The following is a 26,751-nucleotide window of genomic DNA, read 5'->3' on the forward strand; positions in this document are numbered from 1 at the left end:
TCGGGAGGACAGGAAAGTGGGGCGCGGGGTGGGGGAGCGGCGCTCAGGTGGGCGCGCGCGGCGGCCGGTGCCCGGCGCTGGGTGCAGGCCGCCCCGGGGAGGCGGCTCCCACGTGCTGCGGGCGGCCGCCCTGGTACAGCTCCGGGCGGTCTTCCCCTTCGCCTCTAGCCCGTGGCTCCTCGCTCGTGCGCGGGGCCGGGCGGGCGAGGTTGACCGGGGAGCCGATGGCGCTGCCACCTCGCGCCCGGCCCCGCGGGGGGACGTTTTTGGCGGGATCCAAGTTCAGGGTGCGCGGGGGCTGGGGGGCGGTGCGTGCGGCAGGTCTGCGTTACCGCAGGGGAATCATTTCCGAACCACCCCAAACGTGAGAACCTCAAGTTCAAGCGTAGCCCTTCCCCCGAGAGACCGAGCTGTTGGCAAGAAAATGACCGAGTGAAGGCGAGGGAAGTCCCCACAGACTTCGGGAGAAAAGGGACCGGGGGCCGTGGCACCCCCCGGGACCCTCGGCGACGCAGGGAGCGGAATGATGGGGGCGGGGTGTCCTCGGTGGGTGGCGGGCGGGACCCGCTGCCCGTGGCGACAGTGGCCGTAGAGTTTGCGGGTGCCCAGTTGAGTTGTTGGTATCAGTGACTGGCGCCGGACTGTGTGTGTGTGTGTGTATTGGGGGCGATGGGGGGGGGGGCGGGGTACGAAAGGAAAACGACCCCCGGTGCTCGTTTCGTTTACCAAATGTGAGGAGGTCCACAGGAACCCCTTCTACTATTGAGAAAAACGGGTCAAGTGACAACTATTGAAGCTGCTTCACTGGGATTGCGCGTCCGTTTGGCCACTTCGATGGAAAGAAGTCACGCCGAAGTGTTCAGGGAGTGCACACTGACCCAAGCTTTACGTTGTCTGCTGCGGGGCTGCCTAAGCGCAGGTGCTTCTCCTAAGCACCTGGAGCGTTTTTCAAATTTTATCCCTGTTGGGCCCACCGCCAGAGGTCCTGAATCGCAAGTGATGAGGCTGAAGTCCTGACCTGGGCATTTTTGTAAAAGTTTCCCCGGGGGATTTTGCTGGGGGTGCCTGCTTAGGAATCAGGAGGTAGAAGAACTGGACTCTACCATGTCGCGGGTTGAAGAAATTTTAGGAACGGTGTTTCTTCGTCTGTATAGTGGCCCCTAATAATTTATTCTAAAGATAAGTTAGTATAAGATGTGTGGGAGTGTGTTGAAAAAGAAGTCAGGATAATACAAAATTCTGGTGCAGTGGGAAGATAAGATGCATGCCCATTTCCACAAGTAATGTGCAGACTGAGAGGGGAGTGGAAGAATCACAAATGGCTATACCTGGAGAGGAAACGAGGGGTTTTGTTTTTAGGTAATCAGACAGTGTAACAGTTGGTGTAAATTCTAATTCAAAATCATTACCACCTGGATGAAAGCAAGCAAGCTCCAGCCTGCTCCATCTGTGAAGGATGGTTTGAAAAACACACCACGTATCTTGCCTCTTCTCCAAACCCAAAGACTTTAGATTATTTTCATTTAGGCCAATCAAGAGTCAGTAATCAATGTGTCCTGTCTTGTGATAACCCCTACTGGCCGAGGCTGCATGTTTTTCTACTGCATGTGAGTTTCTGTTCCATTGCTCAACAAATTTGTGTTGAGGACCTTCATGCTCAAAATACAAAAATGAGTAAAATGCTGTTTTTTGCCCTAGCCGTCTGTCTAGTGGAGGTGACTGATGTAAAAACAGGCCACAATATAACCTGGTTATGATGATAATACAGTTATAGAATGAGTAAAGTGTCCTGTGGCCCATAGGAAAGAGAAGCTCCATTAGCCTTGGCTAAGAGGCAACACTGAAATTGGTAAACAGCCCCCTTTTGCCAAAGCTTGAGAATTTAGGATTCTATGCAGAGTCAAATCTGTGTTCTTATTTTTCAATCTGATGAAATTCTCGTGTAATCATATGCTGACAGTCTAAAGCAGAAATGACTTTTGGTTTCATGATGACTCTTAAAAATTTACTAGGTTTTGTTATTTTACCTTTGTAAAAGTCTCGACTATGTCTAAAGTTAATTCAAGAAAGAGGTGGTTAAACGAAAAGAAAAAATGTAAATGTGTCCTACATTCCTACTGAATATTTAGTTCCACTTACATATTCAGATAAGTTCTTTTAATTACATGCACTTTTAAAGGGTATGCTTTTTTTTAAGTGATTCTCATTGTGTTAATTAGGAAAGCTTAGAAATGATCTAATAGAGGAGAGGGGCACAAAAGCAAAACTATGAGGAAAAGGAAAAGCTAGAAGGTGGAGGAGAAAGCAGTTTAACAAAATTGGAAGGAGACAGCAGTAAGCACTTACTGGGTAAAGAGTCAAAAAGAAATGGGTGAATCAAACATGGCTGCCAGCTTCTCTGGGGATCTGCTTTCTTACACATTTTGTTTATAGACCCTTACTTTTCAATGTTATTTCAAAAACAGGGAGGCAGTCTAATGTGGTAGTTAAAGCACAGGCGAAAGAGCCCCAAACTTGAATAATGTATTAGGTAGTGACCTTGGGCAAGGGCCTTAACTGGCTGTGTTTGCTCATCTGTAGAATGAAGATGTTAATATGAGCTCCAAGAGGCTTGTGAGGATTAACAGCTATGATGCTGTTAATCTGGACACCTGGCTGTGATAAAGCCTTGATCAGGAGTGGCCTCTGCTCTTGTTTCTCTCACCTTACTGGAGCCTCGTGAAAGCACGGGGAAACTGGGCAGATAGCTTTGTTCACCTTTGCAGTTGAAGACACTGAAATTGGGAGAGGCTGACTTGCTAAAAGCATAGAAGCTAATGGGTAGATGGGCTGAAGTGAAGCTGTGTCTTTTGCAATTTAGTCCTGTGCTTTCATTCCTGCTCCACGCTGGTGCTGATTTTGATAATGGCTAAGGTTGATGCTCCCTGGAGTTTAAAGGGGTAGAGGCTGGAATCATTTCAGCTGTCCATGCACACTGTCACCCAGTGACTTTCCTGTGGTTGTTGATTTCTGTTGTTGATTACGTTTTTCTTTAGGGTTTATCGGTGGGAGCCCACTCCTGCATGGTGGTAAGGGGAGACAGTGGAAAGGCCATAAGCAAGTCACATGTGGAAGAGGTTTCAAAGGGGGAACCCTTGTCTCCAATTTCCAGTAGTATGTATATTACTAGAAAAAAGTCAGCTTTATTGTTCAGTGACTTAACTGCTTTCATCTGCAACTGGGGGTTCTCGTGCAGAAATCTATTTCCTATCATATCCCCTTTCACATACATATCTGGTCCCTGAAGAGGTGGGGAGAAGGGATGGTAGCTCTGTACAGAAAGCTCAAACATGTGGGTCAGATTTTAATTAGAATGTTAAGTGGTAATTTGCAGTGGAGAAGAATCTGCCTGCCAATACAGAAGATACAGGAGACAGCAGGTTCGATCTCTGGGTCGGGAAGATCTGGAGGAGGAAATGGCAACCCACTCTAGTATTCTTGCCTGGAAAATTCCATGGACAGAGGCACCTGGAGGTTGCAGTCCATGGGGTTGCAAAGAGTTGGACATTACTGGGCGACTGAGCACACACACGGTGGAAAAAGCATGACCAAGAATATATTATACAAGGATCCAGAAAAGTATAAAGGAAGAATGTTTTTAAGACTAGCCCCTCATTGTTGGTTCAGTCTTTCGTATAAAGAAGCGGACTTAATCTTCATAGATGACCTTTCTCTTTCAGGTACAGATGGCCCCAATTTCATATCTTTCAATTCAGCATGGTTAACCTTCTCAATCAAGCAATTTAAAATATATGTGCCCAGGATAGTGTTGGATGCTTACAGGTGATCCTGGAAGGTAGAAAGTCAACATTTAGCCTGGGGTGCAATTAATATAAATGCGGAGTAGGTGTGGTGCGGTTTCTTGAAGAGATGGGAAAGCTCTCAGAGTTTGAGAAATCTTTCTGGGGAGGGAGAGGAGACATATCCTTGCTGTAGGGTGTGAATGGCTTTTCAAATCCCCTTCATCTGAGGAATACATAAACAGTGGGTGGCATTGGGGATACAGAGATGAAAGAGTAAAGGTAGAAATACCTGACCCCCCAGAAGCTGACCCCACAGAACCATCCTAGGTATCCCCAAAGGCGCTTACTTGCTGGGCAGCCTTCAGGACAGAACATTAGTGGCAAAGCAAAGCTCTCTCTGCCAGGCCTCTGGAAATTCACAAAGCATGAGAGATGATTTCTTGAGTGGCTATGACAGGCAGTAACTATTTGTTGAAAAGTAGTCGCTCAGTTGTGTCTGACTCTTTACGACCCCATGGACTCGGTAGCCTGCCAGGCTCCTCTGTCCATGGAATTCTCCAGGCAAGAATATTGAAGTGGGTTGCCATTTCCTTCTCCAAGGGATCTTCCCTACCCAGGGATTGAACCTGAGTCTTGTGCATTGTGAGCAGATTCTGCACTGTCTGAGCCACAGGGCAGACCCATGTGTTGAATACATTTGCTAATGTATCTGAAATGCCTGGAAAAGTTAGGGAGGGCTTCCCTGGCGGCTCAGACAGTAAAGCGTCTGCCTGCAGTGCAGGAGACCCGGGTTTGATCCCTGGGTCGGGAATATCCCCTGGAGAAGGAAATGGCCCCACTCCAGTACTCTTGCCTGGACAATTCCATGGACTGAGGAGACTGGTAGGCTATAGTCCATGGGGTTGCAAAGAGTCAAGACACGACTGAGCTTTCTTTCTCAGAATTAGGATTAGGGATAGTGGAGGGAAAGAGCAGTTGGCCAGGATGGTGGTAGTTAGGCTCTATCGCCCCATAGCCTCTTGCTCTTGCCCCACATTTTGTTAAATACATGGTTATGTAACAGCTGAGATCATTTATAGCACTGTGTATGTGCAATGCTCTGTATAAGTAGCACCTGAAAAGCTCTAGTAGGCAAGTAGTCCAGTTGAGTAGAGTTCAGTAGCCTTGAGTTGGGCTGCATCATGACTATATCTGCTGGGTCAACCACCAGAGAATACATTGTGAACAGTGAGATAGAGCAAGACAGATGTGAATGCATGCATGCTAAGTCAGTTCAGTCATGTCTGACTCGTGACCCCATGGAGTGTAGCCCACCAGGCTCCTCTGTCCATGGGATTCTCCAGGCAAGAAGACTGGAGTGGGTTGCCATGCCCTCCTCCAGCGGATCTTCCTGACCCAGGGATTGAACCTGCCTCTTATGTGTCCTGATTTGGCAGGTTGGTTCTTTACCACTAATACCACCTGGGAAGCTCAGGGATGTGAATAGTTTTATCAAAATATTAATATATACAATTCTGTATTATCGGGAATGGGGTTAAAAATCAGGAAGTCACAGGGTCTCTGGAAAAGGGAATGGGGAGGGGAAGTATCAGAAAAGAACTTTGATTGAGACCTTTATCTTTAGTCACAAAGGCCCTTGAGTCTTGTCTGAAGGTTGAACGCATCTTAGCAGGACCTGTGGGTTTGAGTTGCACTAAGTTAACTCATGAGAATCTTAACACATCCCATTTTCAGATTATTAAGTCACATCTGGAAGATGAAAATGCCTAGCAGGTCCAATTACTTTTCTTCTGCCAGGTTTAAGCATTTTCATCATGGCAGGGGAAACCGATTAAAGGCTGGAGGGCTGCTTGTTGAGAAATGAGAACAAAAGAGTTGACTGATTCAGTGCCAGTGTCACAGAGCCACTGAAGCCTGTGATACGCCCTTCACTTGTCCATGAACAGGGACTTCCTCGCTGGCAGGCTGGTCAGCCAACTTCCCCCTTGCACATGGTAGAGACGCCTCACTTGATGAAATGCTCGTTTCCTAGACTCTCAGATATCACCACCAGCCTTTGCTTGTATGTATTAACCACTTGTCAGATATTTATGATTTTTATTTATCTCGTTATGATCATCTCTCCCAAATTGGAGATCATTTCTCTTTCGAGAAAGTCTAGTATTGATACTATTTGGCAACTACACCAGTTTTAGCTTCAGTAGAGGTATTTGAATTTGGAGTCACTCTTCTCTGAGATAATCAAGTATTGGCTTGGCCTCAGCTTGGATCAACATCTGGCTGAATGTACAACTGCAGTAATAATAGTTCCTTCAGGCGTCAATTTGTGTGAGTCCACGAACCTGAGGACTTTGAGCTGAATGAAGAGAGAAGATGCATGTAGAGGTAAGAGGAATGGAGGGGAAAGGTGGGGCGGGAAAGGAATGTGACGGTATTTGGCAAACACCTGTCCCCCCCCCCCCCCCACCCCTGCCCAAAAACAAAAACCCTTTATCCCAGGAACACTATTACCTAGCCTGGGCTTTTGGGGAGAGGGGCTAAAAGCATGAGCTGATGAAGCTAATTTTTGTGGAGTTTTTTTGGGAGGAGGACCAAAGGGAAAATAGTATCCTTAGCAGCTTGAAGGTTTGGAATTTGGGGGGTTTGTTGAGAGAGGTGGCACCTGGGTCAGGAAAGGGTACAGTTCTCTGGGTAGCATACCTGAGGATCTGGTGCTGGGCTGTGCCCTCCTCCTGCCATGGATGAGATAGACCTTGGCCAGGGAACCAGGTGGGCTGCATCTGTGATAAGGGAAAAAAATTGTTTTTAATATGCATATTATCCCATATAGAACAAGGTATTAGGTTGGTGGAAAAGTAATTGCAGTTTGAGACTGTGAATTTTAAATCTTATAAATAGGCTCAGACATATCTTTATGAATCAAAATAGGAACTGTTAACAATCAACACATTTTTGCCAATGAGAAATAAATTTCTTTGTTCCTGTAGCATCAAAATCCATGCTTCAGGATTCAGCCAACTCTTGGAAAGCATTTTCTGCCTCCTGCTGGTTGTGGAAGCGTTTTCCCTGCAAAAAGTTGTCAAGATGCTTGAAGAAGTGGTAGCTGGCTGGCGAGAGGTTGGGTGAGTATGGCAGATGAAGCAAAACTTCGTAGCCCAATATGTTAAACTTTTGAAGTCTTGGTTGTGTGTCTTGTGGTCAGGCGTTGCCATGGAGAAGAATTGGGCTCTTTCTGTTGATCAGAGATGGCTGCAAGCATTGCAGTTTCCGGTGCATCTCATCAATTTGTTGAGCATGCTTCTCAGATGTAATGGTTTCACTAGGATTCAGAAAGCTGTAGTAGATCATTCTGGCAGCAGACCACCAGACAGTGACCGTGACCATTTTTTGGTGCAAGTTGGGCTTTGGGAAGTGCTTTGCAGCTTCTTCTTGGTCTAACTACTGAGCTAGTCAACACCGGTTGTCGTATAATATCCACTTGTCGTCACATGTCACAGTCTGATGGAGAAATGGTTCCTTTTTGTTGGGTAAAATAAGAGAAGATGACACTTTAAAATGAGGATTTTTTGGATTTGTGGTCAGCTCGTGAGGCACCCACTTATGGAGCTTTTTCACCTTTCAAATTTGTTTCAAATGCCGAACGACCACGGAATGGTCGATGTTGAGTTTTTGGCAACTTCTCATATAGTTATTGGTGGTTGTCAGTTTCTGATGGCTGGCCACTCTGCTCCTCATCTTCAAGGCTCTCATTTCCTTTGCAAAACTTCTTGAACCACCACTGAACTGTACGTTCGTTAGCTGTTCCTGGGCCAAAAGTGTTGATGTTGTGAGTTGTCTCTACTGCTTTATGACCCATTTTGAATTTGAACAAGAAAATCGCTTGAGTTCGCTTTTTGTAGAACATTTCCCTAGTCTAAAATAAATATGAAATAAGTAATAGTAAGTCATTAGCAAAAGAACATAAAGTGAGAAATGTGCATTAAAATGATGAATAGCAACCACATTTATTTAAGAATGTATTCTAATATCAAACAGCAGAGTTCAACAGTGCAAAACCTTAATTACTTTTGTACCAACATAATATTTATAAATAGTCCATTAATGTTTGGGGAAAAGAGCATGAAGTTTTCAGCCACAAGGTAAATAGAACATTTTCCATTCTTATCAATTTACAGTGTTTTTACACACGTCATTTACCCTGTCTTATGTAGGTGTTGACATTGCTTAATGAAGGTGAATGTGTCAAAAGATACTAAGGTGGTGATTCTCAAACTGGTTCTCTGAATTCTAGGTTGTTCCAGAGAGCTCAAAAGTGGGTGTGAATCAGGAGGCGAGATGAGGGAAAAGTAAAACAAATAGTCTTTTACCACGTTGCTTCTTTGACTTCAAATTCTGTTGAATTTTTATGTTTTCTTTGTTGAGCTTTTGATACATTGTTATGAAAAAGAGTTATCTGTTTTCAAACGTAAGAGTGCCAGTATTATGTGAATTTTCAAAGGTTAAATGTTAGCCTTTGATATTATAGGGCTGCCCCATATTTGGGGGTATTTGAGTCAAGACATTGGCTGGGTAATTGTGAGGATCAGATTCTCTCTCCTAGGCCTGAATATCCTTAATAAAAGAATTGTACATTTAGTTTTCCTAGAGCCACTTAGAATTTCTCTGACAATTGTGGCCCCCAATCTGGAGATGTGTACATCCACATTTCTTATTTTTGAGCCTCCTCAAGACTTTGCTAAGGGAGAATGTGAAGGGCAGGGCTCTGGACAGAGTGCAGACAGACCAGCAAGGGTGGGCAGAGTGCTGATGGAAGAGACTGTAGAATCCAGCTTGGAGTGGGGAGGAAAGAATTGTAGGCTTAGGGGCAGCTGGGGGTCCTAAGATAGAGGCACCCAGGATGCTAAGAAGCCAGACTTGGAAACAAAGGCAGTTGTGTTTAAACCATTAAAAAAAAAAAACATAACAAAAAAACCCCACCGTCATCTACATAAGACAATTCCTCACGTTAGTGAATGCCGAGGCAGCACAGGTTTTCTACAGCAAGAGACGGTGGGTTGCGGTTCTGGTCTGCCTGTGTTCTTGGCTTTGTGACCTTTGAGTCTGCTTCCTTATATGTAAAATGAAAGTGTTAAACTAAGCTCTTACCAAGCTTCCTTCTCTGCTGAACAACCTGTGCTTTAGGGCAAGTGTGTTTTCATGAATATCTACTGATGTGCCTCTCAGTGCACGTTTCTCAAATTTCGCATTTCTCATATAAACACAAATTAGATATTTCTTTTTCAATCTATGTGGTACCACCATCTGTTCAGGATGTTTTTCAATTGAAAGTTCCATCTTTTTGAGCTTTGACAAGATTTGGGTGGAACCTTTCTTTATGAAAGATGAAACATGTATTTGGGACATCTTTCATGTTGAAAAAGCACTGGGTTTAATGCATTTTCCCCATGTTTCATTGGGACTCTAATCTGTGTTAGATATAAAATGGCACTAAAACAAAATTAAATGTCTTTAAATTTGCATTATCAGTCATCTATTAGTTAAATACTATATTTCATTTACAAATTAAGTTTGCCAGAAATATTTTGTAAAGAAAGTAGCTCTAGTATATCTCATAAATAAAGAAGCTTGAAGAACATACACCATACTTAATCATGGCTAACTCTGGGGACTAAACTATAAGTAGGGTCAGTAAATTTGTAATTTCTGCTTTAGGTACTTCTGTATTGTTTAATGAACACATTAATTTTTGTAATTTCATGCATATTATTTGTTATGGAATGAGCCTTTATGATTATAAAGTATCTTTATTGGATTTATAGATATAATCACCATTTGACACAAGTAATTTAAGACTTAAAACTAATATCGTTTTGCTAGACCATGTAGAGAAATGAATGCCCCTTCTTTGATGGATTTAGAAGTTGATGGTGTTCTTTTGGTGTGTAGTTGGACAGGTTTCATATGATAGATCATGTAAGCAAATACTTTTCTCTAGCCCTTTCAAGGCCTGAGCCTAGAGATGAAAAATAAGTTTCATCATCCTTGATTGTGGCTAGAGAGATGTGTTGAGAGAGGTCATACCTAAGTTCCAATAATTAGCCTGACATGGGTACTAGAGGATGAAGGAAATGGCTAATCACTTGCCATTTATTTGCTGTCCCTGAAATCTGGACTTTTAGATGACGAGTTATGAAGGTAAACATTTTCTGTCCAGATCTCTTAAACTCTACTGTATGGTGTGTGTGCTCAGTTGTATCCGACTTTTTGCCACCCCATGGACTGTAGCCCACCAGGCTCCCCTGTCCATGGAATTTTCCAGGCAAGAACACCGGAGTGGGTTGCCATTTCCTACTTCAATAATACGTGTGTGTGCTAGTCGGTCAGTTGTGTCTGACTCTTTGAGACCCCATGGACTGTAGCCTGCTAGGCTCCTCTGTCCATGGAGTTCTCCGGGCAAGAACACCGGAGTGGATTGCCATTCCCTTCACCAGGGTATCTTTCCAACCCAGGGATCAAACCCAGATCTCCTGCATTGCAGGCATATTCCTTACCATCTGAGCCACCAGGGAAGATTATACTTAATCAGATAATATTTTATTTTTTTAATATAGTTAGTAGATAGTTTCATAATAAGTCATGTTGAGATTGCAAGGACTGGAATCTTTTGTATTCCTCATAGAAGCTGGCATGATACCATACTTGAAAGAACCGAGGAATTAATGACTAATGAAATAAAGGACTAATTTGTTTATTTGGGCAATGTGAGGTTATAGATAATAAGGATAATTCAATCTGATTGAGCATCAGTTAAAACAATTTCATCCTCCTTTATAGAAATATTTACCAGGATTGATGTTAAGCTGAAAAATTGACTACTATGACTTAGAATTTCTTTCTGTGACTCTCTTTAATCCTTTTAATTTTTGACACCGAGAGAGTTAAATGACTTACATGCATGACGGTGGGTAGCTCGATTTTTATATTTATAGTTTAAAAGGGTACCAGTGTTGCACATATACTGCATGTAGAGAGACGGGTACACATACCATTTATATTCATAAGGAATAGCAGGTGGAGAAGAAAAAAATACAGAACATGTCATTCCAACCCTCTGCTGACCCCACCTTTTTTTCTTGGAAAAAGAGGGACGTGCTTAATTAATCAGAGTAATGAGAAGCTGCCAGCATACTGTTTCTCCAATTATTTCAGACTGAATTTAAAAACAAAATCACGTATTTGGATGACATCCTGCTTACAACCAGATGAACAAGATATTTATTCATGCATTCATTCATTTAATAATATCTACCGTGCACCTACCACCTGCCAAGCACTGTTCTAGACTCTAGGAGTGGAGTTATGGGCATGAGACTGGGCCCCTACTCTGTTATTTAATATGGATGAGAAAATTAAATCTCTCCAAAGTGTCTTGCCTGACGTGGTAGATTTGGGACTTGATTCTAAGTTTTCTGTTCTAACCTTTGCACCACACTGTCTCATGTAATTTGGGGGACCCTGATTGTCGATCAGCAGGGCAGTTCTGTCTGCCTTTCCTTTGTTCTCCCCTTGTTTGTGGTCCATTGCTTTCGATGTGGGATGGTGTGGATGCTGAGAGATACTCTGTCCATGAGAGTGTCCTAGGGCCTTGGGCAAGTCGTATTCATTTTTTGAACAGAACCTAGGCTCATGCTGTTAAAAATAACATGAGTGAAATAAAGAAATTGAAGCAGTATTTTTCCAAATCTGAGGGTTTTAATTTGGTAGAATGAAACCAACGTTAAGAAAACTTTTTTTTTAAATCTTCAAGTACATCACAACTAGTCTGCTAAATATGTAAAACTTTTATTCCATGATTATATGTTTCTATTAGGTTGCAACATGAAATTTTTTCCTTGCCATTTGTTGTGGTCAAAAACATTTGAAACAATGATTTAAAGGGCATCAGGTGAGATAGTGTTTGTGACAAAAATGAAGTTTATGAAAAAAGATGCATGGTTATCCTTAGCTATCATTTGAATGTGGGTGTTGTTTAGTTAAAGCATTCATAGCAATAAAGTAGAATTTGTATGATGAAAGTAGTGGAAATTATCTGGCACCTGAGTATATGCCTGAACAGATTTTTTTCTTTAAACACACACGTTGCAGTTACTGGTTACCCTGTGTCTTATATTTATTGCAGTTTCCAGTATTGAGTGGTTTCATTATTTTTTGAAACATATTTGCTTTGTAATTTAATTGCATGGCACATAGAGAAATTTGAGGAAATAAATACTTGAGGCAATCTCCTATACATTATCTGATTATGATAAAGTCTACGGTTGATTAGACTTTAATAGAGTTGTTAAATATTACATAGTAATTTGAGAACTGATTTAATATTTTATTTTTTTCATTTAGTTTCTAAATGTTAGTGGATTTTACCTGAAGATATTATTTGTTAAAAAGAAAAAAGTAACACATACAGTTCCCTAAATTGAGGTTTTTCTTAGGCAGTAGTGGTAAAGAATCTGCCTGACAATGCAGGAGATGCAAGAGATGTGGGTTCAATCCTGGGATATCCCCTGGAGAAAGAAATGGCAACCCACTCTGGTATTCTTTCCTGGGAAATTCCATACACAGGGGAGCCTGGCGGGCTACAGTTCATGGGGTTGCAAAGAATTGGACACATCTGAGTGTGTGCACACACACCTACATATATGAACACACACACACACCCATCAGATCACAGTTATTTGTTCTTCAATAAAGTGTTTGTGGTAGGCCTCGGACAAAAAATAGCCTCACCCACTTGAAATCACTTGAAGACTACAATTTATTTTTTTATACACTTATGTAAATTATAGGAAAAATTACTAACTTGAAATTTGCAATAATTTGGGTAGGGATTAGAATTTATCTTTGGAAAGATAAAAGCTTATTGCTAAAAAAAAAAGCGCAAATTTTTAGAGTATTAATTATGTTTATAAACACATCCTTGGAGGCACATTAGGAAAAAAAAAACTCTGTCTTTCTATATGGTCATTTATTTTAGAGATATGTATAGAATTTTCATTATTGAGATGACCAAGACAGAGATGTATTGAAATATTATTTGCTTATTCTTTGCAAGGCATGAACTTATTCCCTAGAGTAAGCTTATAGTCTAATTATGGAGACAAAAGCACAGAAGAAAGGCTACGCTTAAAAGAGTATAGAGATGTTTTTCTCTCCTCAGGCAGAGGACAGGAGAGGAACATACAAAAGAAAATTTCTTTGAGAAGGATTCTGAGCAGGAAAGCTGAGCAAGCCCTTTTTGTTGGTATTAGATACCTTCCAGTGGGATTGCATTATGGGCACTTTGAATGTACCTGAGTTCAACTAGTCAAGGGCAAGAGAAAGCAAAAGCAGAACTAACTAATAATTAGCGCAGGAGGTTGCATCTAGAATTTCCTACAATGGAATGTTCTAGAATAGTGTATCATAGGGATGTGAATGTCTTCTTCCTTGAATGGTCTCAGTGCCATTCATTCTTCCAGTACATAAGTATTTTTAGTTCACCCCACCTATACCGCGCTCACCCCCAGCAAACAACCTGACTGCCTACTTTATTAGAAAAAAAAAAAAGTCCATAGATTGTGAAGTGCTTTTTCCCCTTTCCTACTTCTCCCCACCCCTGCTATTTATTCATCTCTTCTCCAGCCTCAGGAACTTCCCTGATAGCTCAGTTGGCAAAGAATCTGCCTGCAATGCGAGATTCCTGAATTGGGAAGATCCGCTGGAGAAGGGATAGGCTACCCACTCCAGTATTCTTGGGCTTCTGTGGTGGCTCAGCTGGTAAAGGATCTGCCTGCAATGTGGGAGACCTGGGTTTGATCCCTGGGTTGGGAAGATCCCCTGGAGAAGGGAAAGGCTACCCACTCGAGTATTTGTTAAGGCCTGACTTCTCTCCTCCAGGACTTTGCTCCCTCAGTTACACCTCCTTCATAAAAATCCCGGCTCTGGAGGCAAAGTCTACCAGTTTGAAATATGGTTTTGTACTTTCTAAATGTGGGGGCATGGACATACTGCTTATCTTCTATGTGCATCCATTTGAAAAATGGGACTAGAAATAAGTGCTTATCTTACTGTGAGCACACCATAAGTTAAGGCAGTTAAGGGGCTTTGACTCTGGTACAGGCTCTCGGTGAATCTTAGTTTCTACCATTCCTAATGTTACCACTACCACCATTAACCTACTAATCTCTAAATCTCTTTGCTTTTCATTCCTTAACCCATGTGTTTGCTGAACCATTTCTTCTTCTGGAAAAGAATGAAGTCAAACATTCTCTTGACCCTGGTCCCTTTTTAACTACTGTATTCTCTTTCCTCTTCCCTCTCAAATATTTTAAAGATTATTCAAGGTTAGCTCTCTGTACTTCTTCCTCTTCTATTTGCTTTTATTGTCTTCGTAGAAATTTTTTTAAAATGAGATATTGACTAGATACAAAATTATAAACTGTTTTCTATTTTGACTTCTCTGAAACCTGATGTAGTGAGTACTTTTTTAACTTGAGTCCCATGTAGGTTGAGTTGCTTCAGTTCTGTCCAATTCTTTGTGACCCCATGGACTGCAGCCTGCCAGGCTTCTCTGTTCATGGGACTTTCCCAGCAATAATACTGCAGTGGTTGCCATGCCTTCCTTCAGGGGATCTTCCCTATCTAGGGATCAAACCCAAGTCTCCTGAATTATAAGCAGATTCTTGACCTGCTGAGCCATCTGGGAAATCTTCGTGTCCTTCCCTAAATCCTTCTCTCCTCACTTCTCTCTGAGCGTTGTCACTATACAGCTTTTTATGTTGATCATTCTTTTCCTTTTCTTCATAGATTTACTTAATATTTGTACATATTTACTTTTTTATATTGTTGAACTTTATAAGTGGAATTATACAATATAAATTATAGAGAGGCTTGCTTTTTTGAACCAAACTATAGTTTCATCCATTTTTATTGGCATAAAGAATGTCATTATATGTTATAATTTATTCATTTTCCTGTTGACGAATATTTGGACCTTTTGCTATTCTAAACGGGTTTGCTCTAAACATTCTTGTATGTGTATCCTGGCATACATATACACAAGTTTTTCTAGGATTCTAGAAAAGTAAATTCAGACTTTTATATTTGGGGATGTGAAGTGGTATCTGATATTTTATTTTATTTGGCTGTGCCATGCAACTTATAAGATCTCAATTTACCAACCAGGGATTGAACCCAGGTCACTGCATTGAAAGCGCCAAGTCCTAACCACTTGACTGCCAGGGAATTCCCAGTATCTGACATTTTAAATTACATTATCAGATAACTGATGAGGTCAACCATCTTTTCATTTATTTCTTGATTATATTGGTTTATTTTTCAGTGAATTGCCCATTAAATGTTTTGCCGGGTTTTGTTTTGGATTGCCTATTTCATTTATTTATAGTAGTCCTTTATAATTCTGAGACAATAAGCCAACTTCCAAATTTGTGTTTTGTCTTTTCATTTTCTTTATGTCTTTTCTCCCTCCTTTAGCTGCTTTTGAAAATTTTTTGTTTCTGATTTCTAGCAATTTGATTATGATGTGTGTAGTCTTGATGTGGTTTTCTTTTTCTGTGTTTTTTTTTTAAACAACTTAGATATAATTTGTATGCCATACAGTTCACTTATTTATAGTGTACATTTTCGACTCTCAGTATATTCATAGGGTTGTAGATCTATCACCTTAATCAATTCTAGATCATTTTCATTACCTGAAAATGAAACCTCATACCCCTTAGTCATCACCTTCAATCCTTCTACCCATCTAGCACTATGCAATTACTAATCTGTTTTCTGTCTCTCTATACTTGCTTATTCTAAGAATTTCAAATAAATGGAATCATACACTATGTAATTTTTGTGACTGATTTTTTTTTACATAGCTTAATGTTTTCAAAGGTCATCCCTGCTGTAGCATGCATTAGTACCTCATTTTTTATTCCCAAATATTTCTTTACATGGGTATGTCATATTTTATTTGCCCATTTGTTGGAAAAAAACTCTTTTTTTTGCCTCCAGTTAGTTGACTTGGCACTCTTTAAAAAAAAAAACAAGGCCAACTGGCCATAGACATATGGATTTATATTTGGACCTTCAGTTCTATTCTGTTGGTCTTTGTCTAGGCCTTTTGTGAGTACCACCTTGTCTTAATTGCTGTACCTTTATAGTAAGTTTTGAAATTGGGACCAGTGGGCCCTCAAACTTTGATCTTGTTTTGCAAGATTGTTTTGATAATTCCAGTTCCCTTGAATTTCCACATGAATTTTAGGAACTGCTTCTCAATTTCTGCATTGAAATTAGCTGGGATTTGATAGGCTGTGTTGTACTCATGGGTCAATTTCAGGTGTTACTTTCTGTATTTCTAGTAACGTGTTCCTCATTTCCTTCTGAGTCCTCACCAGTGGCACCTTTTAGTGACTGTATTCTTACCAACAGTCTAAGACTATCTAGGTTTCTTCTATCATTTTCTTTCAAAATTCTTTCAGCCTGCACCAACTGCCTGATTTCAAGGCTATCCCATATTTTTAGGTATTTTATATAACAGCATACCAGTTCTAGGCACCAAAGTTGATACTAGTTTCTATTGCTGCTGTACCAAATTCAAATAAATTTAGTGGTTTAAAACATTTATTACCTCACAGTTCCATAGGTCTCAAGTCTGGGCTGATCCCTCAGTTGCTCTTTAGCATTATCTCTCGCCAGTCTTCATGTATTTCGGGTTTAGCGATAACAAGCAGTGAAGAGTTCCCTGTAGATATCATGTTACATACATATCTCTGCACTTCTTATGGTGTTCCTTTTACCTAATGTGTAGTGTGGGCTGTTATAACAGATTACTTTGGACTGGTGGCTTAAACAGCAAACTATTTTTCACTGTTCTGGAGGCTGGAAATCCAAGATGAGTCCAAGTGCCAGCACGTTTGTGTTTTTGATGAGGACTCTCTTCTTGATCATGTCCTCACATAGTCTCTGCTTAGTACTTACACCCAGAGAATGAGCCGTGGTCTCCTTGCTGTTGTTGTTTAGTTGCTAAGACGTGTCCGACTCTTGCGACCCCATGGACTGCAGCCCACCAGGCTCCTTTGTCCATGGGATTTCCCAGGCAAGAGTACTGGAGTGGGTTGCCATTTCCTTCTTCAAGGGGGTCTTCCTGACCCAGAGATTGAACCTATGTCTCCTGCGTTAGCAGGAGGGTTCTTGACCACTGAGCCACCAGAGCTCTCACTATCCTCTTAAATTTTTTTGATAATCCTATATCATAAGTGCTCTACCCTCATGACCCCATGTAAATAATTCTCTCCGCAAACCTCCAAATATCACATTTGAAGGTTTAAGAGTTAGTCACTCAGTTGTGTCCAGTTCTTTGTGACCCCATGGACTGTAGCCCAACAGGCTCTCCTGTCTGTGAATTTTCCAGGCAAGACTACTGGAGTAGGTAGCCATTCCCTTCTCCAGGAAATCTTCCCAACCTGGGGATCAAACCTGGGTCTCCCATATTGTAGGTAGATTCCTTACCATCTGAGCCACCAGGGAAGCCCCTATTTGGAGGTTAGACCTTCAATATATGAATTTCAGGAAGACACAAACATTCAATCCATAGCATTCTGCCTCTGTGTGCATGCTGTGTGCTAAGTTGCTCTGTCATGTCTGACTCTCTGTGACCCTACAGACTGCAGCCTGCCAGACTCCCCCATCCGTGGGATTCTGCCTCTGCCCACCCCCAAATTAATATCCTTCTCACATGCAAAGTATATTTTTTCCATCCCAAGAGCTCAGAAAGTCTTATCTATTTCAGCATTAGCTCCAAAATCCATAGTCTTATGTAAATATCATCTAAATCTACTATAGATGAGACCTGAAATATGATGCAGTCTGAGGCAAAAATGCCTCTCCAGCCACGAACCTGTGAAATCAACAAGTTGTGTGCCCCCAAACTACCATGGTGAGACAGATGTAAGATGTACTTTCCCATCCCCAAAGGGAGACAGCAGAGAGAAGGAGGGAAAGTGGGTCTCAGGTAAGCTCATGACCTACTAAGCCTTACTCCACTGGACCTTGTGTTGTTGTGTTTACAGTTGCTGAGTCATGTCTGGCCCTTTCCCGACCTCATGGACTATAGCGTGACAGGTTCCTACGTCCATGGGCTTTTCCAGGCAAGAATACTGGAGTGGGTTGCCGTTTCCTTCTCCACCATTGGACCTTAAGGTTTGAGAATAGTCATTTAAGAGTGGATGTGGTATCATCTGAACCCACTGGAGCAATAGTCCTGACTCTGCTGCTATGCTAGGTTGCAACCTTGTCCCTGCCATTCTGGGCCAGCCTCACCCACACGGCTCTGCTAGGCACTGGGCCCACCCTTTGAAACCCAGGTTGGGGCAGCCTGGCCCTCTCTGGGCCCACGTACTCTAGGTCTGTGGTGGGAATGGCAGCCCTGATAGTCTCTTAATCTTGTTGAAGTGCCCTCCTTTCTCTCTTGTCTTAGAGAATAGTGTGTGATTACAACGAACGAACTCTACAGTCAGGTCCTATAAGAGCTAAGTCTGACAGCCTGCGTTTATTTTGTCCCATCTCTTCCCCCTTCAGTTCAAACTGGCAGTGTTCCTGCTGGGGTGGCTGATTAGGTGAGGTCCATGGTTCACACCCATACGAATCTCCTTATCAAACGGTCAGTCAGACACAGTGTTCTCTCCAAACATACTTTCTCTCTCTTTTTTTTTTTTTTCAATATGGATAGGCTGAGACTCTTCCAAATCTTTAAATTCTTTGTTCCTTTTTGCTTAACATTTTTTTTTTCTTAAATTCATTTATCTCTTTTCATGTTTTACTGTAAGGCATCAGCAGTAACCAAGCAGATCCTTCAAAATTTTGCTCTGAAACCTTTTCAGCTAAATATTCAGTTTCATCACTTGCAAATTCTACCTTCTGCAAAACACAGAAACATGAATACAATTCAGCCAAGCTCTTTGTTACTTTATAACAAGGATTGCCTTCTTCCTTGGTCCAATAGCGAGTTCTTCCTCTCTGAGACCTCATCAGAAAGGCTTTTGCCATTTACATTTCCACCAGCATCTGTTGTGATTACTAACATATTTTCTAAGAAGCTAGAAGTTTTCTCTGCAGCTCTTTGTTTTCTGAGCTCTCACTAGAATCTTCTTCAAAAGTCTCTTCATGGCAATATTGCTTTTTTCTAGCATTGCACCTCAGAACTCTTCCAACCTCCATCCATTGCCCAGTCCTAATGCCCCTTCCATATTTTTAGGTGTTTGTTACAGCAGCACCCAACTTCTTGGTACCAGTCTCCATCTTAGCTGCTTTGGGGTGCTGTAACAGATTACTATAGACTGGGTGGCCTAACCAACAGTTATTTCTCACAGTTTTGGGGACTGGAAGTCCAAGCTCAGGGTGCCAGAATGGGTGGTTACTGGTGAGGGCCCTCTTCCTGGTTTTGTCTTCACATAGAGTTTCCTTGGTGCGTACATGCAGAGAGAGTGAGCTCTGGTCTCATCACCCTCTCGCAAGAGCATTAATCCCATCATTGGTGGCTCTACTTTCATGGCTTCATCAAAACCTAATTCTCTCCCCAGAGCCCTACCTCCAAATGCCATCATAGTGGGGATGAGGACTTCAACATGTGAATTTGGGGTGAGGGCACAGGAGCTTCCCTGGTGGCTTAGGTGGTAGAGAATCCGCCTGCAATGCAGGAGAACTGGGTTGGGAAGATCTCCTGGAGAAGGGAATGGCTACCCACTCCAATATTCTTGCCTGGAGCATTCCATGGACAGAGGAGCCTGGTGGGCTATAGTCCATGGGGTCACAAAGAGTCAGACACTACTGAGTGACTAACACTTTCACAAACATTCAGTCTGTAGCACCTTTATGCTCATCCCTGTATTAGCTGATGTCTTTATTTTCTACTTAATCTATACAGTAATCTCTTCTAGAAAATTTGACTCTGCTTCTGAGCTGAGCTAAGTGACCCAGTTCTGTGTTCCCATAATAGCACGTGGTCCTTCGCTTCCTGTGTTGTATCAGAATTATCTTTCACATGTTGGTCATTCATGGATGTATGGAAACGTGTCCTGTATGATCAGACTTTTGGTTTTGTAAACCTTGCTTTATTGTCTTGTCTTGTTCATACATCATATAGCATGTTAGTCTAGCTACAGGATATATTCTTGGAACTGGAATTGTGAGATCAGAGGGTATACACATTTATACTTTTTTTTTTTTTTTTAATTTGGCTGCTTTGGGTCTTAGTAGGGGCATGTGGGATCTGGTTCCTTGATCAAGGACCAAACCCAGGACCCCTGCATCTGGAGTGTGGAGTCTTAGCCACTGGACCACCAGGGAAGTCCCCACATTTATACTTTTGATTGATACTGTCCAGTTGCTTTCCACAGAGGCAGTGTAAACTCTCACCAGTAATACATGAGGAATGACAGTGCCTTTCTCCAAACCCTTGACAACATCGTGTGTGTTAAAATCTTGGAATCTTTGCCAATCTGATAAGTGGGAAAATCTTGGCATAGTTTTACTTGACATTTCTCTTATGATGAGAAGCATGTTTTAGCAGATTTAAGAGCTGTCTTTGTATTCTTCACTGAATGAACTGTGTCTGTTCTGCTCACCTTTTTATGGAGTTGTAGTCTTTTCCGTACTGATCTGTAGAAGCTCTCTCTACATGAAGGAAATCAGTCCTTTGTCATGAATCATAGTGCCTCCATGCCCCTGTTCCAGCTTGTCTTTTAACTCTGCTTATCGTGTGTTTTGTCATGCAGAAAATTTGATTTTACTATATGGTTGAGTTTATCAATTTCTTTTTCATGGCTTTTGGAGTTTGTGTCAAACTTTGGCTTTCCCTTCCACAGGAAGTTATTTTAAGTATGTTGAAAGCTTTATATGTAAAGGCATTTATTGCATTCTTGGCAATTTTAAAAGTTGATAACAATATAGAAGTTCAATGATTGGGGAATGATGGCTTTCACTCTGATATAGCTACATAATTGGTTATTATGTAACCTGTGTAAATAATGTTTAGAGGAAGTTCCTCATATGTTTACAGATGAATGACAGGGCAAGATGCTTGTGTTCAGGTTGAGACCAGAATCAAGACCATTTCTATTCCAGATTATCTCCATGATATAAAAAATGGAAAGGAATTAGTGGGAGGCAATTTAATAGTTGTAATTGGGTGGTGAGATTATTTTATTATTTAAAATTTCTTTTGGTTCTTTGCCAACTTCTAAAGCCAGAACATTTCTTTTTTTAATGGAGGGAAAACAGCTCCGCATGGTTGGCCCTGCACTTGTGTGGGCATTGTATGCTGTGTGCTATGTAGGATCCACTCCCTTCAACTGCTTGATATTCTCCATACCTTTAGCAGCCCAGCAGAGGGACGAGGCAAACCAATAATTGTTTGTCCAGAATAGAGCTAGTTTATCCAGATGTTCTTCTTTTCTTTTTCTATTGTCAGGTATCAGGATCTCAGGGAACATTCATTGTGTATTTCACTAGAATAGGTGCCGCTCAAATTACAATGGTAACCTAAAGTCAGCATGGACTAGTCGTTGTTTTTCTAATTTCTCTTTGAAATTGTTAATAGTGGATTTTATTTTTAAATTAAGCCCCCTCCTTCTTTTTTTTTTCTTTTTGGCTCTGTACACCCTCATAATACTTGGTAGAGTTATTTCTTCTGGATCCTGTTCAGTTTTAATTTCCAAACAAATGTAGCCAATCTCAATGCTTGAATTTTGACAAATATATTTATCCTTAGAGCTGCCACCACGGTTGAGAGAACATTTGCATCAGAAGACTACAGAGACCTGACTTTAAAATATATATAATTTTAAAGGTATAATGTATTTTACACTAATATACTCTGGAATTACCTACAAGAGTGACAGTTAATTTTAGGTAGAGTTTTTGAAAGAGGTATAAACGTTTGATAAGTTAATGGTTTATATAGTAACTGTATATAGTTAAATAATTAACTTCACAAGGAACTCTGCTTTGGTTATAGCATAAAATTGTAATAAGTAAACACGATAAAGAACCATATGAGCCATTAGTTGAATTCTTTGAGGTGCTGAGACTTCAAAGGGCCAGTATTGTGCATTTTGGGTACTTTGATTTCTTTGCATTTCCTAGTCATCTTTTTGTCTTAATCCTGAAAGGTATTTTGTTTATGCTCAAATCAAAATGAATGATATTCTTGAGGCAACTGGGGAGCATTAGCCAAAATCCCTTCTTTTGGATCTTATATGTGAGTCTGTAAACATATTAGCCAGACTAGAGAAATGGAGATAATTAGGATAGATATAAAATAGCAAGTTAGGCAAACATGATTAAGATTTCCCCACAGGACAGTGTTTTCCCGGTAAAGAGATTATTTTAAATATCAAACCTCGTTTCAAAAGAGAAGCACTTAAAGATGCTTTCATCTGTTGGAGCAAGAGCCTCTGTTTGTGTAAATCAAACCATTGCACAATCTCCAGAATCCGAATGTGGAAATTTCACAGATTCTTTGTAATGTGGAACAGTTAATGCTTGCGGGAGGTGGGTGGCGATGGGGACCAGTGCTGTCATTGGGGCTGCTTAGGTTTTATTCCCTCACCGTTGGCTGAGTGGTTAGGTACCCTCCTATTTGTTCTGTCCTTAAACAACTTGTCCCCTACTCTCCTTCGGTCCTGTTTTCTCTTCCTCCCTAGGCTCTCTTCTTGGAATTGTAAAAGAAACAAAAAGAAGGACCTCACTTGCAATTTCACTTTTTATTCTGACTACTATAGATTTAACTTCTCAAAAACTTCATGCTTTAGATAAAGCAACATTAAGGCTAAGTTTTAGTAGCCAGTTTCATTTGTATTTGAGGACCCTGGGATGAATTGATCCAACTTGGAAATCTACATTGAAATTTGCTTTTTCAATCTTTATATTTTCCATCTGTTTGCCAGTAGTTACAATGGTTTGCAGGGCAGCCAAAGGATGAACTACTAATTGATCTTAAGCATCATTGTGTGCTTATAGATTGATCGAGAGATTAGAAATGAATGTATATCCCAACTCAAAAATAACAGCTAAACAAATTTAGTAAACAATTCAGAGTCTTGAGTGATATTGGAAAATCATGGCCATGAGGATTTCTCTAAAAATATGCTATCAGAAATTTGTTGGGCCTTTTGTCAAGAAAAGAAACTTTGTAGAGCAGATGAGTGGTAGGTCTCTAAATTTCATAGCCTGGATGACTATCTTAGCTAGTTAGACACATTAAATTCCTTTCGGGGGAGGATACAGTAGTATATTTGTCTAGTAGAGTTGCCCTAATGAAATACCATGGACTGGGTGGCTTAAACAACAGAAATTTATTCTCTTACAGTTCTGGAGGCTGGAAGTCCAAGATCACGGTGTCATCAGGGTTAGTGTCTGACGAGACCTCTTTTCTTGGCTCATAGACGGTTGCCTTCTCTCTTTGTCTTCACATGGGCTCTATGTGGGTGTGGGAGAGATCTTCAGTGTTTCTTCCTCTTACAAGAGTATCAGATCTATCGGATTAGAGTCCCACTATAGGACCTCATTTAGCCATCATTATCTCTCTAAAGGCCCTATTTCCAAATATAGTCACATTTGGGGTTAAAGCTTCAGCATATGAATTTGGGTGGGGGGACATAATGCAGTCTATAATAGGTAGAATAAATTATAAGTAAATAAATAAGATGCAGCGATACTACTTAGGCTGAGAGAGTGTGAACTAGTAAGCATTGTGCTCTTTTTTTGTGTGTATGAATCGTATAAAATAGTTCATTATGTTATAGTTAAAAAAAGAATTTCTGTCACGATTTACTTAGTTCTCTTCTCCTGCTAAACTTAATCTCCTCAAGGCCAGGGATGAACCTTGTTGAGTAGCTTTCAAGCTCTTTTGATTTTAATCTAAATTAAGAAATGCATTTTACATCATAATCCAGGACAAACACACACATACTAAAAATAACTTCTCAAACAAAACCTTTTTTATGGAAACTGTGATTTTTTTTTTTATCCTTTCATTTCATTAGAGAGAAAATGGTGATTGTGACCCATTAGACTGATTTCATGACCCACTAGTAATTTGTGGCTCACTGTTTCAAAAACAGTAGCTTACTAGGTTTTGGTTGATAGTATTGAATTGGCCACAAAGTTGATTTGGATTTTCCCATAACATCTCTCAATTCCTGGAACATAGTAGGCCTTCTACAGATGTTTATCAAATATATGAATGAATGATTCAGTTGAATAAGAAGGAGCTGGAGTAAACTAGAGAAATTCTTTAGAGGCCAGTTTTGTCCATTACTTATTGTCCTTTATTACTTAGTATTCCTGTTGGCTTCTATTTGGAGTTTTCCAAGATTGACTGAATTCAAATCTCTTCAGGTGGCAGTTGGGTTTTTCATTTTTTAAATATTTTTTGTTTTAGAATAGTTCTAGATTTACAAAAAAGAAAAGCTGCAAAAGTATCCAAGAGAGCGCCCAGTTACCCAGCACCCAGTTTCCCCCATTATTAATGTCTTTCATTTCTGTGGTACATTTGTCATAATTGTTCAGTCACTAAGTCATGTCTGAGACAGCAGCACACCAGGCTTCCCTGTCCTTCACTACCTCCTGGAATTCACTCACACTCTTGATTAGTGAGCCAATAATGAGATGTTATTAGTAACTAAATTCCATACTTTCTTCAGATTTCGTTAGTGTTTCTCCAGTGTCCTGTTTCTGCCCCAGAATTCCATCCAGGATAGCACATACATTCAGTCCTCTCATCTCCCTAGGGGCCCCTTTGTGGTGACGATATCTCACATTTTCCTTCTTTTGATGACTTTGACAGTTTTCAGAAGTACTGGTTAGGAATTTTGTGCAGAGTCCCTTAATTTGGGTTTGTCTAAGTTTGTTTTCTTCACAATTAACTTGGGTTTGGGGGAAGAAGACCATAGCCTATATGACTTATGGCTGCCGATGTTGACCTTGATCACCTGACTGAGATGGTATGTTTCAGATTTCTCCACTGCATACGTGCTACGTCACTTCAACTGTGTCCGATTCTTTTCAACCCCATGGACTGTATCCTGCCAGGCTCCCCTGTCCATGGGATTCTCCAGGCAAGAACACTGGACTGGGTTGCCGTTTCCTTCTCCAGGGGATTTTCCCGATACAGGGATCAAAACTGCCTCTCTGAAGGTCTCCTGCATTGGCGGGCAGGTTCTTCACCATGAACGCCACCTGGGAAGCCCACTGCAGTGTTACCGTTTTTTCCCCCCTTCCATACTGTACACTTTTAAAAATTAATTCATTTTGAAATTGAAGTGTAATTGCCTTACAGTGTTGTGTTTCTGCTGTAAAACATCATGAATCAGCTCTATGTATCATGTATCCTCGCCCTCTTGGACCTCCATCCAACCCTCCTCCCACCCCCTGTCCAACCCTCCACATCATCACGGAGCAGTGAGCTGAGCTCTGTATTACACCGCAGCTTCCCTCCAGCTAGCTGCGTTACACACGGTAGTGTACATATGTCAATGCTACCCTCTCAATCCATCCCACCCTCTCCTTCCTCACTCTGTGTATCCACAAGTCCATTCCCTATGTCCACGTCTCTCTCCCCACCCTTCTAAATAGGTTCATCAGTACCACTTTTCTAGATTCCATGTATGTGTGTTAATATGATATTTATTTTTCTCTTTCTGACTTGCTTTACTCTGTATGACAGACTCCAGGTTCGTCCACGTCACTATAAACGACTCAGTTCCATTCCATACTGTACACTTTGGAAGAAAGTCGCCGTGTGCAGGCTTCCCAGGTGGTGCAGTGGTGAAGAACCCGCCTGCCAACGTATTAGACGCAGGTTTGATCCCTGGGTTGGGAAAAATCCCCTGGAGAAGGAAATGGCAACCCATTCCAGTATTCTTGCCTGGAAAAATCCCATGGACAGAGGAGCCTGGTGGGCTCCAGTCCATGGGGTCACAAAGAGTCGGACACAACTGAGCACGCAGCTGTGCAACCCACACCTAAACAGGGGGTGGGGCTCTACCTTCCTGAGGGCAGAGTGGCTACACAGATTGTTTGGGATTCTCCTGCATAGAATCTGCTTATTCTCCTTCATGTACTTACTTATTTATATCAGTATGGGGTCATATCGATGTACATGGATGTTTATTTTATATGTTTTTGTAATTCAACACAGTGTGAATTATTTTGTTTGTTCCAATGATCCCAGTGTTGGTTACTGGGAATGGTTTTAGGTTGACTCCTGTGTCCCTTTGAGATATCGCCATCCTCATTTTGTTTTTAGCACTTCCTTACTTACTGGCAGTACAAGATGCCCTGGGTTTATCTTGTTTACTCCCTATCCCAGGCCTAGAATCAGCAGCTTCTCAAAGTGGGCCAATTCCTTTTATCGGAGGATGTCACTGGGGAAGAGAGATCTAAGCACTGGGTGTGTTTTTGGCTTTGGTGTGTCACTGCATCTGGGTCTTCTCAGAGATAGGCTATATGAACCTGTGTATTAAACATATCTCTAACTATTTCAATATCCATCTGTATCTTTGTGAAGCTAAACATGAGCTTATAATGATATCTCTGACTCTAATCCAGTATGACATGGCTTATTCTCTCCTTCCCCCCTTTCTCATCAACACTGGGAGAAACTTGGTTCCCATCGTCTCTCTCCAACAGTGGGAGAAACTTGGTTCCCGCAGCCCACCATCTATTTACCAGCTTTTCATTCCAGCATATGATTTCAGAACTTTTAATTTGTTGTTGTTCAGTCGCTAACTTATGTCTGATTCTTGGCAACTCCATGGACTCTAGCCCGCTAGGCTCCTCTGTCCGTGGGATTTTCCAGGCAAGAGTATTGGAGTGGGTTGCCATTTACTTCTCCAGAGGATCTTCCCAATCCAGGGATCGAACCCGT

The 26,751-nt window shown here is 41.3% G+C and overlaps 1 protein-coding gene across 3 annotated transcripts in view; it reads left to right on the forward strand.

Annotated features, from left to right (window-relative positions):
- Window positions 1–671: 671 nt before the first annotated feature.
- Window positions 672–26,751, forward strand: part of PLAGL1 (PLAG1 like zinc finger 1) — a 91,619-nt gene continuing 65,539 nt past the window's right edge. For 2 of the 3 annotated variants that reach the window (XM_070461549.1, XM_070461552.1), the window contains exons 1-2: window positions 672–6,167; window positions 6,770–6,904. The gene's annotated coding sequence lies outside the window, so the exon portion shown is untranslated. The remainder of the gene's footprint in view (window positions 6,168–6,769; window positions 6,905–26,751) is intronic. The other variant, XM_070461551.1, reaches the window with a different exon arrangement.

This window comes from Odocoileus virginianus, chromosome 34 (genome assembly GCF_023699985.2).
Source record: "Odocoileus virginianus isolate 20LAN1187 ecotype Illinois chromosome 34, Ovbor_1.2, whole genome shotgun sequence".
Lineage (NCBI taxonomy): Eukaryota > Metazoa > Chordata > Mammalia > Artiodactyla > Cervidae > Odocoileus > Odocoileus virginianus.